Source organism: Schistocerca americana, chromosome 1, assembly GCF_021461395.2.
Source record: "Schistocerca americana isolate TAMUIC-IGC-003095 chromosome 1, iqSchAmer2.1, whole genome shotgun sequence".
Taxonomy (NCBI): domain Eukaryota; kingdom Metazoa; phylum Arthropoda; class Insecta; order Orthoptera; family Acrididae; genus Schistocerca; species Schistocerca americana.
The window spans coordinates 1100811360-1100823806 of NC_060119.1; positions in this window are offsets into that span (position 1 = coordinate 1100811360).

Here is a 12447-nt window from a genome sequence, read left to right on the forward strand (position 1 = left end):
TGATTCTTGAACCAAGTGTTAGCTATGATTAAGTTATGCTCTGTGCAAAATTCTACCAGACGGCTTCCTCTTTCATTTCTTCCCCCCAATCCATATTCACCTACTATGTTTCCTTCTCTCCCTTTTCCTACTCTCGAATTCCAGTCACCCATGACTATTAAATTTTCGTCTCCCTTCACTACCTGAATAATTTCTTTTATCTCATCATGCATTTCATCAATTTCTTCATCATCTGCAGAGCTAGTTGGCATATAAACTTGTACTACTGTAGTAGGCGTGGGCTTTGTGTCTATCTTGGCCACAATAATGGGTTCACTATGTTGTTTGTAGTAGCTTACCCGCACTCCTATTTTTTTATTCATTATTAAACCTACTCCTGCATTACCCCTATTTGATTTTGTATTTATAACCCTGTATTCACCTGAGCAAAAGTCTTGTTCCTCCTGCCACCGAACTTCACTAATTCCCACTATATCTAACTTTAACCTATCCATTTCCCTTTTTAAATTTTCTAACCTACCTGCCCGATTAAGGGATCTGACATTCCACGCTCCGATCCGTAGAACGCCAGTTTTCTTTCTTCTGATAACGACGTCCTCTTGAGTAGTCCCCGCCCGGAGATCCGAATGGGGGACTATTTTAGCTCCGGAATATTTTACCCAAGAGGACGCCATCATAGTCACTGAAATGTCCCGAAAACAAGTGTTCATTAGATTGTTCAGATTGCAAGAGAAATGTAGAAATAGAGGAAAACAGAGGACAGCGCATACTGCCGTGTAGAGTAACCTTATGTGCATATAGGTTTACGCCATTTAAAGGGCGAGGCGCCCCTGATGGTGAGTAGTGGTTGGTAGGGCGGCGGTTGTCCAGGGGCAGCACTGGTGGCGGCATTCTTGCTGTTTTTCTGTCTTTTTCATAATCAGTTTTAACCTTCCAAGTATTTAAAATTGCAATTTTTCTAAAACTTCGTTAAAACACTAAGGAATAAAACAAACTTCATGCAATATTCACCGACGGAGAAAAATCGCAATACCAAGAGATGTTTGTGAGACAAAAGAAAAATTGGTAGACATATTTCAACTTCTGAAAGATGTTTATTCAAATTTCGCGTCAGCCACATAAGAGTGGCGCTAGGAGCGCCAATATCTGGATGCATATCAACTTGCTTTCAATGCTGGCTGTAACGGTCGCGAGCTTTAGTTACCTTTGGGAGTTGATGTTAGTCAGGATTGCCTTAAAGGCTACAAAGACGCTATTATCAACACCTTACTCCGTTTGGCCGATTAGAAGCCGGATGGACCTCCTGCGATATTGCAGAAAGACTTGGCAGGAATGTAGTCACTGTACGTGATTACTGGCAGCGGTGGCCACCAGAATGTACGGTCGCAAGAAGACGGGGCCCCAGACGGCCAAAGACACTACCGAGATTCAAGACAGTCTTATTCATCATATGGCCCTGGCGCATCGTACTGCGTCTGCAGTAGCAATTTGAGTAGCAGTTGGCACCACATTGAGACGACAGACGGACGCCCTGTAGCGTGCATTCCAGTGATACCAAACCACCGCCGTATGCGACTTCAGTGGTGTGAACCGAGAGCTTATTGTAGGGCAGGAGGGTTCTGACTCGGTGCCACTGACGGCCGTGTGTTGGTTCGAAGGAGGCAAGTTGAGGGCCTGGAACCAACCTGTCTGCATGCTGGACACACTGGACATACAGCTGGAGCTACCGCCTGGTATATGATTGTATATGACATCATGGGCAACCTCGTGGTTATCCCACGCACTCTGACTTGTACGACAATGTGGTGATTCGATCTGTGATGCTGCGATTCATGAACGGCAGTCCAGAGTTTTTTCCCAACTGGATAACGCTCGCCCAAATTTCTCTGTTCGAAAATGAAATGCCGTGTGGCTAGGGCCCCCTTTCGGGTAGGCCGTTCGCCTGGTGCAAATCTTTCGAGTTGACGCCACTTCGGCGACTTGTGTGTCAATGGGGACGAAATTATGATGATAAGGACAACACAGCACCCAGTCCCTGAGCGGAGAAAATCTCCGACCCACCCGGGAATCGAAAAAATGGTTCAAATGGCTCTGAGCACTATGGGACTTTACATCTGAGGTCATCAGTCCCCTAGAACTTAAAACTACTTACACCTAACTAACCTAAGGACATAACACACATCCATACCCGAGGCAGGATTCGAACCTGGGACCGTAGCGGTCGTGCGGTTCCAGACTGATGCGCCTAACACCGCTCGGCCACTCCGGCCGGCAGCCGGGAATCGAACCCGGGCCAATAGGCATCACATTCCGTCGCGCTGACCACTCAACTACCAGGGACGGACATTTTGCTGTTGTAACTCAACGTGCTCTGCGACGTATTGACATGTTACCTTGGCCTGCTCGATCACCAGATATGTCTCCAGTCTGGCACATATGGGACATCATAGGACGATAACTCTAGCATCATCCATAAACAGCACTAACCCTCCATGTATTGACCGACCAATTGCTACAGGGATGGAACTCCATCTCATAAATTGACATCCGGCCCAAGTACAACACAATGCATGCAAGTTTGAATGCTTGCATTCAACATTCTGGCAATTCACTGGTTGTTAATATACCACCATTACGCATTTGTATAGAAGAGCAGTTGAACGGAATGGACAGTGTCTTGAAAGGAGGATATAAGATGAACATAAACAAGAGCAAAACGAGGATAATGGAATGGAGTCGAATTAAGTCGGGTTATGCTGAGGGAATTAGATCAGGAAATGAGACACTTAAAGTAGTAAAGGAGTTTTACTATTTGGGGAGGAAAATAACTGATGATGGTCGAAGTAGAGAGGATATAAAATATAGACTAGCAATGACAAGGAAAGTGTTTCTGAAGAAGAGAAATATGTTAACATCGGGGATAGACATAAGTGCCAGGAAGTCGTTTCTGAAAGTATTTGTATGGTGTGTAGCCATGTATGGAAGTGAAACGTGGACGATAAAGAGTTTGGACAAGAAGAGAATAGAAGTTTTCAAAATGTGGTGCTACAGAAGAATGCTGAAGATCAGATGTGTAGATCATATAAGTAATGAGGAGGTATTGAATAGAATTGGGGAGAAGAGGAGTTTGTGGCACAACTTGATTAGAAGAAGGGATCGGTTGGTAGGACACGTTCTGAGGCATCAAGGGATCACCAATTTATTATTGGAGGACAGTGTGGAGAGTAAAAATCGTAGAGGGAGACCAAGAGATGCATACACTTAGCAGATTCAGAAGGATGTTGGTTGCAGTAAGTAGTGGGAGATGAAGAAGCTTGCACATGGTAGAGTAGCATGGAGAGCTGCATCAAAGCAGTCTCAGGACTGACGACCACAACAACAACAACAACACATTTGCAATGTCTTATCTCACGCTTACATCAACATGTGATCTTGCAATGTTAATAACTTAATATGTTACTAAGGCAAATATATTCCCGAAATTTCATTATTTTACATGAATTATTTTTTGATGTTGCAACTTTTTCCTTGACTCCATATGAACAAATTAATATTGTGGTAACAGGACCTACCTTAGCAACCAGCTGACGGGTCATATGTAAACGACAACAAATGAAGGAAAACAAAAATAATGTCCACGTGAATACTTGTCTTGCTATAAACAGGCCTGACTTCAGGTATGTGGCGTAACCATTACCACCCTTGCCCTTGCGGGCGCTACTCGCGAAGGAGCAATTAGGTAATACTGCATAGCGTTGATAACATGCCTTCTAAAAGCATCGATTCAGGAAGACAGCCGTGGAGTCCAAGACGAGTAGCAATAGCTCCCATCGATAAACCGAAATATCGATAGGACGCGGTCATGCAGCTGTCGAAGTTGTCATGCTGTGTAGCGTTGACAATGTGCCTACTGAAACCATCGATTCAGCAAGACAGTCCTGGGATCCCGACTAAGACGAGAAGCAATGGCCTGCAGCGATAAACCGCAATCTCGATGGGATACAAACCTGCCACTGTCGAATAGCTACTCGTTCTTCCTTCTTACACCAGCCATAATACGATATTCTCGAGAAGAAACAGCAACAAATACTGCGTGGTTTTTCATTATACGGTGTGGTCGAGCCGTTTGAAGTGTCATGTTACGGACTGCGTGGTTCCTCCCGCCGGAGGTTCGAGTCCTCCGTCGGGCATGGGTGTGTGTGTTGTTCTTAGCATAAGTTGTCTTTATAAATTTGTCTAGCCACCATACGGCACAGCACGGGCCTGTCTGAGCCAGCACGATTCTTATGACCGAGGCTTTGACGAAAGGTACACCACTGGCCATTAAAATTGCTACACCACGAAGATGACGTGCTACAGACGCGAAATTTAACCGACAGGGAGAAGATGCTGTGATATGCAAATGATTAGCTTTTCAGAGCATTCACACAAGGTTGGCACCGGTGGCGACACCTTCAACGTGTTGACATGAGGAAAGTTTCCAACCGATTTCTCATACACAGACAGCAGTTGACCGGCGTTGCGCGGTGAAACGTTGTTGTGATGCCTCGTGTAAGTGGCAGAAATGCGTACCATCACATTTCCGACTTTGATAAAAGTCGGATTCTAGCCTATCGCGATTGCGGTTTATCGTATCGCGACATTGCCGCTCTCGTTGGTCGAGATCCAATGACTGTTAGCGGAATATGGAATCGGTAAGTGCAGGAGGGTAATACGGAACGCCGTGCTGGATCCCAATGGCCTCGTATCACTAGCAGTCGAGATGACTGGCATTTTATCCTCATGGCTGTAACAGATCGTGCAGCCACGTCTCGATCCCTGAGTCAACAGGTGGGGACGTTTGCAAGACAACAACCATCTGCACGTTCCGTTCGACGACGTTTGCAGCAGCATGGACTATCAGCTCGGAGACCATGGCTGCGGTTACCCTTGACGCTGCATTACAGACAGGAGCGCCTGCGATGGTGTACTCAACGACGAACTTGGGTGCACGAATGGCAAAACGTCATTTTTTCGGATGAATCCAGGTTCTGTTTACAGTATCATGATGGTCGCATCCGTGTTTGGCGACATCGCGGAGAGCGCACACTGGAAGCGTGTATTCGTCATCGCCATACTGGCGTGTCACCCGGCGTGATGGTACGGGGTGCCATTGGTTACACGTCTCGGCCACTGCATTGACGCCGCTTTGAACTGTGGATGTTACATTTCAGATGTGTTACGACCCGTGGCTCTACCCCTCATTCGATCCCGCCGAAACCCTACATTTCAGCGGGATAATGCACGACCGCATGTTGCAGGTCTGTACGGGCCTTTCTGGATACAGAAAATGTTAGACTGCTGCCTGGCCAGCACATTCTCCAAATCTCTCACCAATTGAAAACGTCTGGTCAATGGTGGCCGAGCAACTGGCTCGTCAGAATACGCCAGTCACTACTCTTGATGAACTGTGATATCGTATTGAATCTGCATGGGCAGCTGTACCTGTACACGCCATCCAAGCTCTGTTTGACTCAATGCCCAGGCGTATCAAGGTCGTTATTTCGGCCAGAGGTGGTTGTTCTGGGTACTGATTTCTCAGGATCCATGCACCCAAATTGCGTGAAAATGTAATCACATGTCAGTTCTAATATAACATATTTGTCCAACGAATACCCGTTTATCATCTGCATTTCTTCTTGGTGTAGCAATTTTAATGGCCAGTAGTGTAATTCTGGCTTCATGTGGTTGGCCCATCATGCGCTCGGAGAGAAGAGGAGAGTGTGTGTGTCTGCAGCTGTCATTAGCAGCCGCAGCTGGCAGGCGCCAGAGAAGCGTGCCGCGTCCTCTCCCCTGCCGGGCATCGGGCAGACGGCGGCGAACCCAGTTCCCATGCGTCACGCTCTGGTAGCCAGCAGATAGGCATCAGCCAGCCGAGAAATGCTACCGAGCCACCGGAGAGCACCCCCGCGTCAGCGATGGCGGCCGGCGCCAGCTAGAAAGCTATCCCGCGGCCTATCGCGTGATCCTCAACTCGCTCCATACAACACCCGCGGCATAAAAAAATAAAGCCAGACGCGGCGTGTGCAGAAAGTACTCTCCGCCGAGTGTCTGCTCGGCCACGTGCTGGCGCTTCTCATTTTCCTTCATCTCCTTCCAGCCTTCACGCCATCGTCTTATCTTACAGCATGTCCACTACGTTCAGCTTCGGGTAATAAGTGATTGTTCCTTGTTCCTAAGGTGAGTTTCAAAGTCTGTGTAGGTCACGTTTTAAGAAGTTATCCGACCTTGACTTCAATACCTGTTTGCAGAACAATCAAACCATCAAAACAGTTTTTTCTTCCTTTTCCATCTAGATGTGGAGGTTCTTCTGTAACACGTTGCCTGACAGAACAAAAAACTGAAGCCCCCAGAAGAGGAGGAAGAAACGAAATGAAACTCCGTGGTTTGAGGATATATGTGACGTTACTGCAGTGGTTACAAAATCGAGTCAAGCTGATAAACAACTTGGCACTATGAGTGCACTTATCAGTTCGAAGTTCTATCCCCCCTCATTTACGAGGGCCGTTCAATAAGTAATGCAACATTTTTTTTCTGAAACTAGGTTGGATTCCATATTATACTTTCAGATAAAAAACCCTATTCTTCCACATAATTTCCGTTGAGTGCGACGAACTTGTGCCACGTCGTGAATCGACATCTCGCTCCAGGCTTTCGTGCACGCTTGTCTTTGCCTAGAGATCGTCCGTAGGGTGGCTCCTAAGAGATCTCTGGTGACCTCGCTCTGTCAGTCCACCGAGGAGGCAGGTGGTTCTCAGCCAGAAAACTTGCGGGGCGTGTGGAGCACGTGACGGTTCGGGGTTGTCCGCTGCGCTTGCTACATTGAACAACCAAAGAAACTCGTACACCTGCCTAATATCGTGTAGCTCCCCGTGAGCTCGCGGAAGTGCCGCAGTAGGACGTGGCGTGGACTCGGCTAATGTCTGAAGTAGTGCTTGGGGAAACTGAAAACATGAATCCTGCAGAGCTGTCCATAAATCCATAAGAGTACAATGGCGTGGAGATCTCTTCTGAACATAACGTTGCAAGCCTTCCCACATATGCTCAATAATGTTTATTTCTGGGGAGTTTGGAGGCCAGCCGATGTGTTTAAATCAGAAGAATATACCTGTAGGCACTCTGCTGCAATTCTGGACCTGTGGGTTGCCGCATTTTCCTGCTGGAATTTCCCAAGCCGGAATGCACAATGGACATTAATGGATGCAGGTGATCAGACAGGATGCTTACGTACGTGCCACCCGTCAGAGTCGTATCTAGCAGTATCAGGGGTCCCATATAAATCCAACTGCTTACGTCCTGCACCATTACATAGCCCCCACCAACTTGAACAGTGCTCTGCTGACATGCAGGGTCCATGGATTTATGAGATTGTCTCCATACCCGTACTCGTCCATACGCTCGATACAGTTTGAAACGAGACTAGTTCGACCAGGCAACATGTTTCCACTCATCAACAGTCCAATGTCGGTGTTGACGGGTCCAGGCGAGGCGTAGAGCGTTGTGTCGTGCAGTCATCAAAGGTACACAGGTGGGTCTTCGGCTCCGAGAGTCCATATCGGTGGTGTTTCGTTGAATAGTTCGCACGCTGACACTTGTTGATGGCCCATCACTGAAATCTGCAGTAATTTGGGTAAGGGTTGCACTTCCGTCACGCTGAACGATTCTCTTGAGTCATCGTTGGCCCCGTTCTTGCAGGATCTTTTCAGGCGGCAGCGATGTTTAGGAGAGAAGTGTACCTGAATGATGAAAATTCAAGTTTTCGGTAAATCGCAAAAGAAGATTTGCAGATTCATTAACTTACCACTATGCTCGTTTAGAACATCCCAGCTGCATACTCCAGTTGTATTCCTGTTTCCTTATCCTCCATACTCTTTCTTTTCGTTCTTTTCTTTATCCTTGACTCCTTGGTACCAGTTTCTGGAGCTGTCTCTGCATTGGTTATCCCCCTCCCGCTTGTCAATAGCAGTTAGAGCTGAAGCCATATTCCTTCAAGTCTGGATGTTCAGTTTCTTCATAACATTGATCCTTGAAATTGCACCATCATTGAATGTTATTACTGTATTCATCGCACCAATCTTCATCACTGTCAGCCCACAAAATACAGTTTTGGGTGTTCTCTCTCATATACAGCTGTTGAACCTTTCATTGGCTTTCTGAGAGAGACAATGCATACATTTCCTAAGTAGATTTTTATTTGCTACATCCCTATATACAGGCCTAATTGTCTCCATTACTGCAAGTGGTAAGGAATGTTTGCCGTTATATTGTATGCCTGTAGCATTGCTCAACCAGTACTTGCGCCACGAATCTTCCACTTTTGGACACAAACCATGCTTTGAGGTTTCATCCGTTGACACTCTGTGAAACCACGTTGCCCAAACAGCTCGTCATGTTCTCCAAATCTCCTACATTTCTCCTCATTCCAAGTCCATAATATTGAGCCAAGGAATCAATTTCCATTTTTGTAAGACGACCTGGACCACCTATATGTTTTCCTTCTGAAGTTTTTTTTCCACTTAAGTCTTTACATAATTTTCTCAGCCGAGCTCCCATTCCTTTTTGTACACGCCCAACACATTCAAGTTTTTCTGTCAGAGTGTCCCATATGGTCTGTCACAGTAGTATGCCCTTTACAGTCCTCATCCCCAAGCTAGCCAACATACTTCACACCACGACTGACCTCTGGTCTTCTAAAAATGTTTAGATCTCCTTTCGTTTCCGTGTTTCCACTGGGCCATCAAAGTTCTTTATACAAACATGGGTGCCAATGAATTTACTTGCACAACCCTGGCAGTGCTTTGTTGGACATTCATAATCTGCTATCTTAGCAGCTACAATAAATGTGGCCTTTACAACCCGTATTCAGAGAAGTATGACCTCTCTTCTGCTAAGATCCGTCAAATGCTGCTACAATGCCTGAATTCTCAGACAAAGCTACTGCTTCACTTACACCACATAAAGCATTGTGAATTAATTTATTGTACCTGTCAAACCTCAGTGGAGGTGGAGCAAATCCATCACTGTACAAAAAGTCTGGGCAGCTCTCCTTCCCCTTCCAAATACATCGGATTGCATAAGCAAACTGAATATTTACACTTTAATGTCGACTGTCAGTTACTGGCGATGTCATAGTATCACTGTGCATCTTACACAAGTTGCAGGCAATCACTAACCTATTCGAAAGACCCTTCCTTGCTGAAATGTCCTCAGAAACGTCAATAGTATCTTCACACTTGCAGTACTTACATTTCACAGCACTCTTCAGAAGTCTTGACAGCATATTTAGATTCACAACAACATTTTCGTCGTTATTGCTGCTCACAATATTGCTAGGCTTGTTCTTATTACAGTCAGACAGCGAAAGTTTACGTCTAAAAGCACACAGTTTCCATGGACGACTTTTGAAGTAACTGATGTGTATTATTCGGTTGTGTTTGGAATTGGTTGCCGCGAAACTTTCGTTTGAGGCTAAATTTCTTTACTACCGGCATTTATAGCACAGGAAACACACATACAGAAACAAAACAACACACAATAGCTACAAAACCACACGCGTATGAAATTCCGAAATCATATATTCTCAGATATATGTTTACATTTGAAACACACCCTGCTAGACATGCTATCCGATCAACATCAAATGTAGCATTAAAAAGATTTGCATTTGTGAAATAGTAAAGTACTATCATTGTCGTTTCAGATCTGAAGATGGTTCTAGATGAACAGAAACCGGTCATGTGAACAAATATTTTTGCAATCAAGACGGATTATAAGTAACGTTGTGTATCCAGCGAGTGCGGTATCCCATCAGACACGATGTCTGTTTTTGCAAAGTTTACAGAGACGCGTACCATTCGTGGACGGTAATCGTCCTGTTGAAAAACGTCACCACGATACTGTCGCAGCCGGCCGGTGTGGCCGCGCGGTTCTAGGCGCTTCAGTCTGGAACCGCGTGACCGCTACGGTCGCAGGTTCGAATCCTGCCTCGGGCATGAATGTGTGTGATGTCCTTAGGTTAGTTTGGTTTAAGTAGTTCTAAGTTCTAGGGGACTGACGACCACAGATGTAAAGTCCCATAGTGCTCAGAGCCATTTGATACTGTCGCATGAGAGGCAACGCTTTCCGTTCACGGCACCATTCCAGATGCAGCGTTTGTGTTCTGGTGTTAAAGACGGCCTATGCATGGGACGGTAATTCCCTAGTCTGACTGATGCTAACCTCCAGAGAAAGGTGCAGGAACAATGAGTACTTTGCAGAGAGTCAGTTACTTGATTTCGGATGACTGGTGCAGAAGGGGGCACGATATGCTTCCTGCACAACACTGCGATCCTGTCTTACGTGACAGGTCGACCGGAACCTTGATGGCAAGCATGTTTGCCTTCACCTTCTCACGCAGTCCACCATCGGGTTTCTTACAAACTCTGATAATACTGTCTCACATGAGTATGCAGTATCTCCATTTCCTTTGCAGTGATCACTTAACATCTCATGCTATTCACGCCCCCTTATATACCCTACCGGGTCTTGTACCAACAAAATGGCACTGAGCACTATGGGACTCAACATCTTAGGTCATAAGTCCCCTAGAACTTAGAACTACTTAAACCTAACTAACCTAAGGACATCACACACACCCATGCCCGAGGCAGGATTCGAACCTGCGACCGTAGCAGTCCCGCGGTTCCGGACTGCAGCGCCAGAACCGCTAGACCACCGCGGCCGGCCTTGTACCAACACTAAACACGAACAACAGTAATATACTCTTGTGCCAATTGTATCTGTCACAGAGGAGTTGCAACTTTACATTGCAATGTACATATTGCCCGCCGATGGTGAATAAATCTACGAAGTTTCATTGACATGTGCTCTGAGAATTCACTTTCTTGGGCGGGCAGTGTATTATGGTTACCATTTTCTCACAAACATTTTGTATGTACAGGGTTGCAGACCAATTCTCTTACTCTACTGGAAAAGAAATAAATTTCTCTAGAAGCATCAGCATGAATCACGACCGAGCGAGGTTTTCTCAGTGATTAGCACACTGGACTCGCAATTGGAAGAATGACGGTTCAAACCTGCGTCTGGCAATCCTGATTTAGGTTTTCTGTGCTTTCCCTAAATAGCTTCAGGCAAATGCCGGGATGGTTCCTATTTAATGGCACGGTCGACTTTCTTCTCCATCCTTCTGTAATCCAATCGACCGATGACATCGCTGTTTGGTCCCCTCCCCCAGCTCAATCAACCAGCAATGAATCACGAAACAAAATCATTCATAGTACCTTCATCCTTCTCTTGAAGAAATTTGGCTGATTAAACCTATATATAGTGGACGAAGAATGTTCAACAGAAACAAAAACATCTATTAAAAATAAAAACAAAATATGTCTTTTTAAAAAGCATATAAAATAGTCCGTGACGTCGTCTTAAGATATAGTCTGCACTTCTTCCAAACTATGTAGGTGTAGACCAGATGTGGCTTAAAAGTACTCAAAGCAGGTCACCAGAGTGTTGCAGAAGCAACGAAAAATGCACATGAAGTTCAAAAAGTGCAAAATCTCCTGTAATGGTGATGTTTTACTAAGCATGAAATTTGGTGCGGACTTTGATGCAAGATGCTTTTAGCAATTTATGCAAAGAAACTCTGCCTGAAAATCTGACAGAAAATCGAAAGTACAGAGAGGCAAGATAGAATTAATACATTCACTGTGCATTAGCAATGCTAATCAACCGCTGACAGTGCCACTAAAGCAGAGTTACGAAACATGGTTTTTAGAAATATCTTCACCAAAGAAGATGAAGTAAATATTGCATAATTCGAATCAAGAACAGCTGCCAACAAGAGTAACTTAGAATTAGATGGCCTCAGTGTAGAGAAGCAGCTCAAAACAATGAAATCAAGCCTTCTAGTCCAGATTGTATACCAATTACGTTGTGTTCAGAGTGCGGTAACCCCCTACCTCATATACAACCGCAGGCTCGACAATAGATCCGTGCCAAAAGACTGGAGAGTTGCACTGGTCACATCAGTACTCAAGAAAGAAAGTAGGAGTAATCCGCTAAATTACAGAACCATATCACTAACATGGATTTGCAGTAGGATTCTGGAAGATAAGCTGTGTTCCAACATAACTGAACGCAAAATTTGACAAATTAAGTGATGCATCACATCTATTATGAGTTCTACAACGATAAATAATAAGAGAAGCCTTAAGATTGGACTGACTCGCTTCGCAAAGGAAGGATGCGTTTAATGCGGAACTGTGGTGACACGGATAACCGCCTTTTGAAAACAGTATTGTCTAACCTTCCTGAAAATAAAGGCAGGCGAGTTACTACTAACTAAAGCTTTTGACGCGCCAAAACATGCATCTCTAATCCCCAAATGGGGAATCGCGATGCTTACTAGGA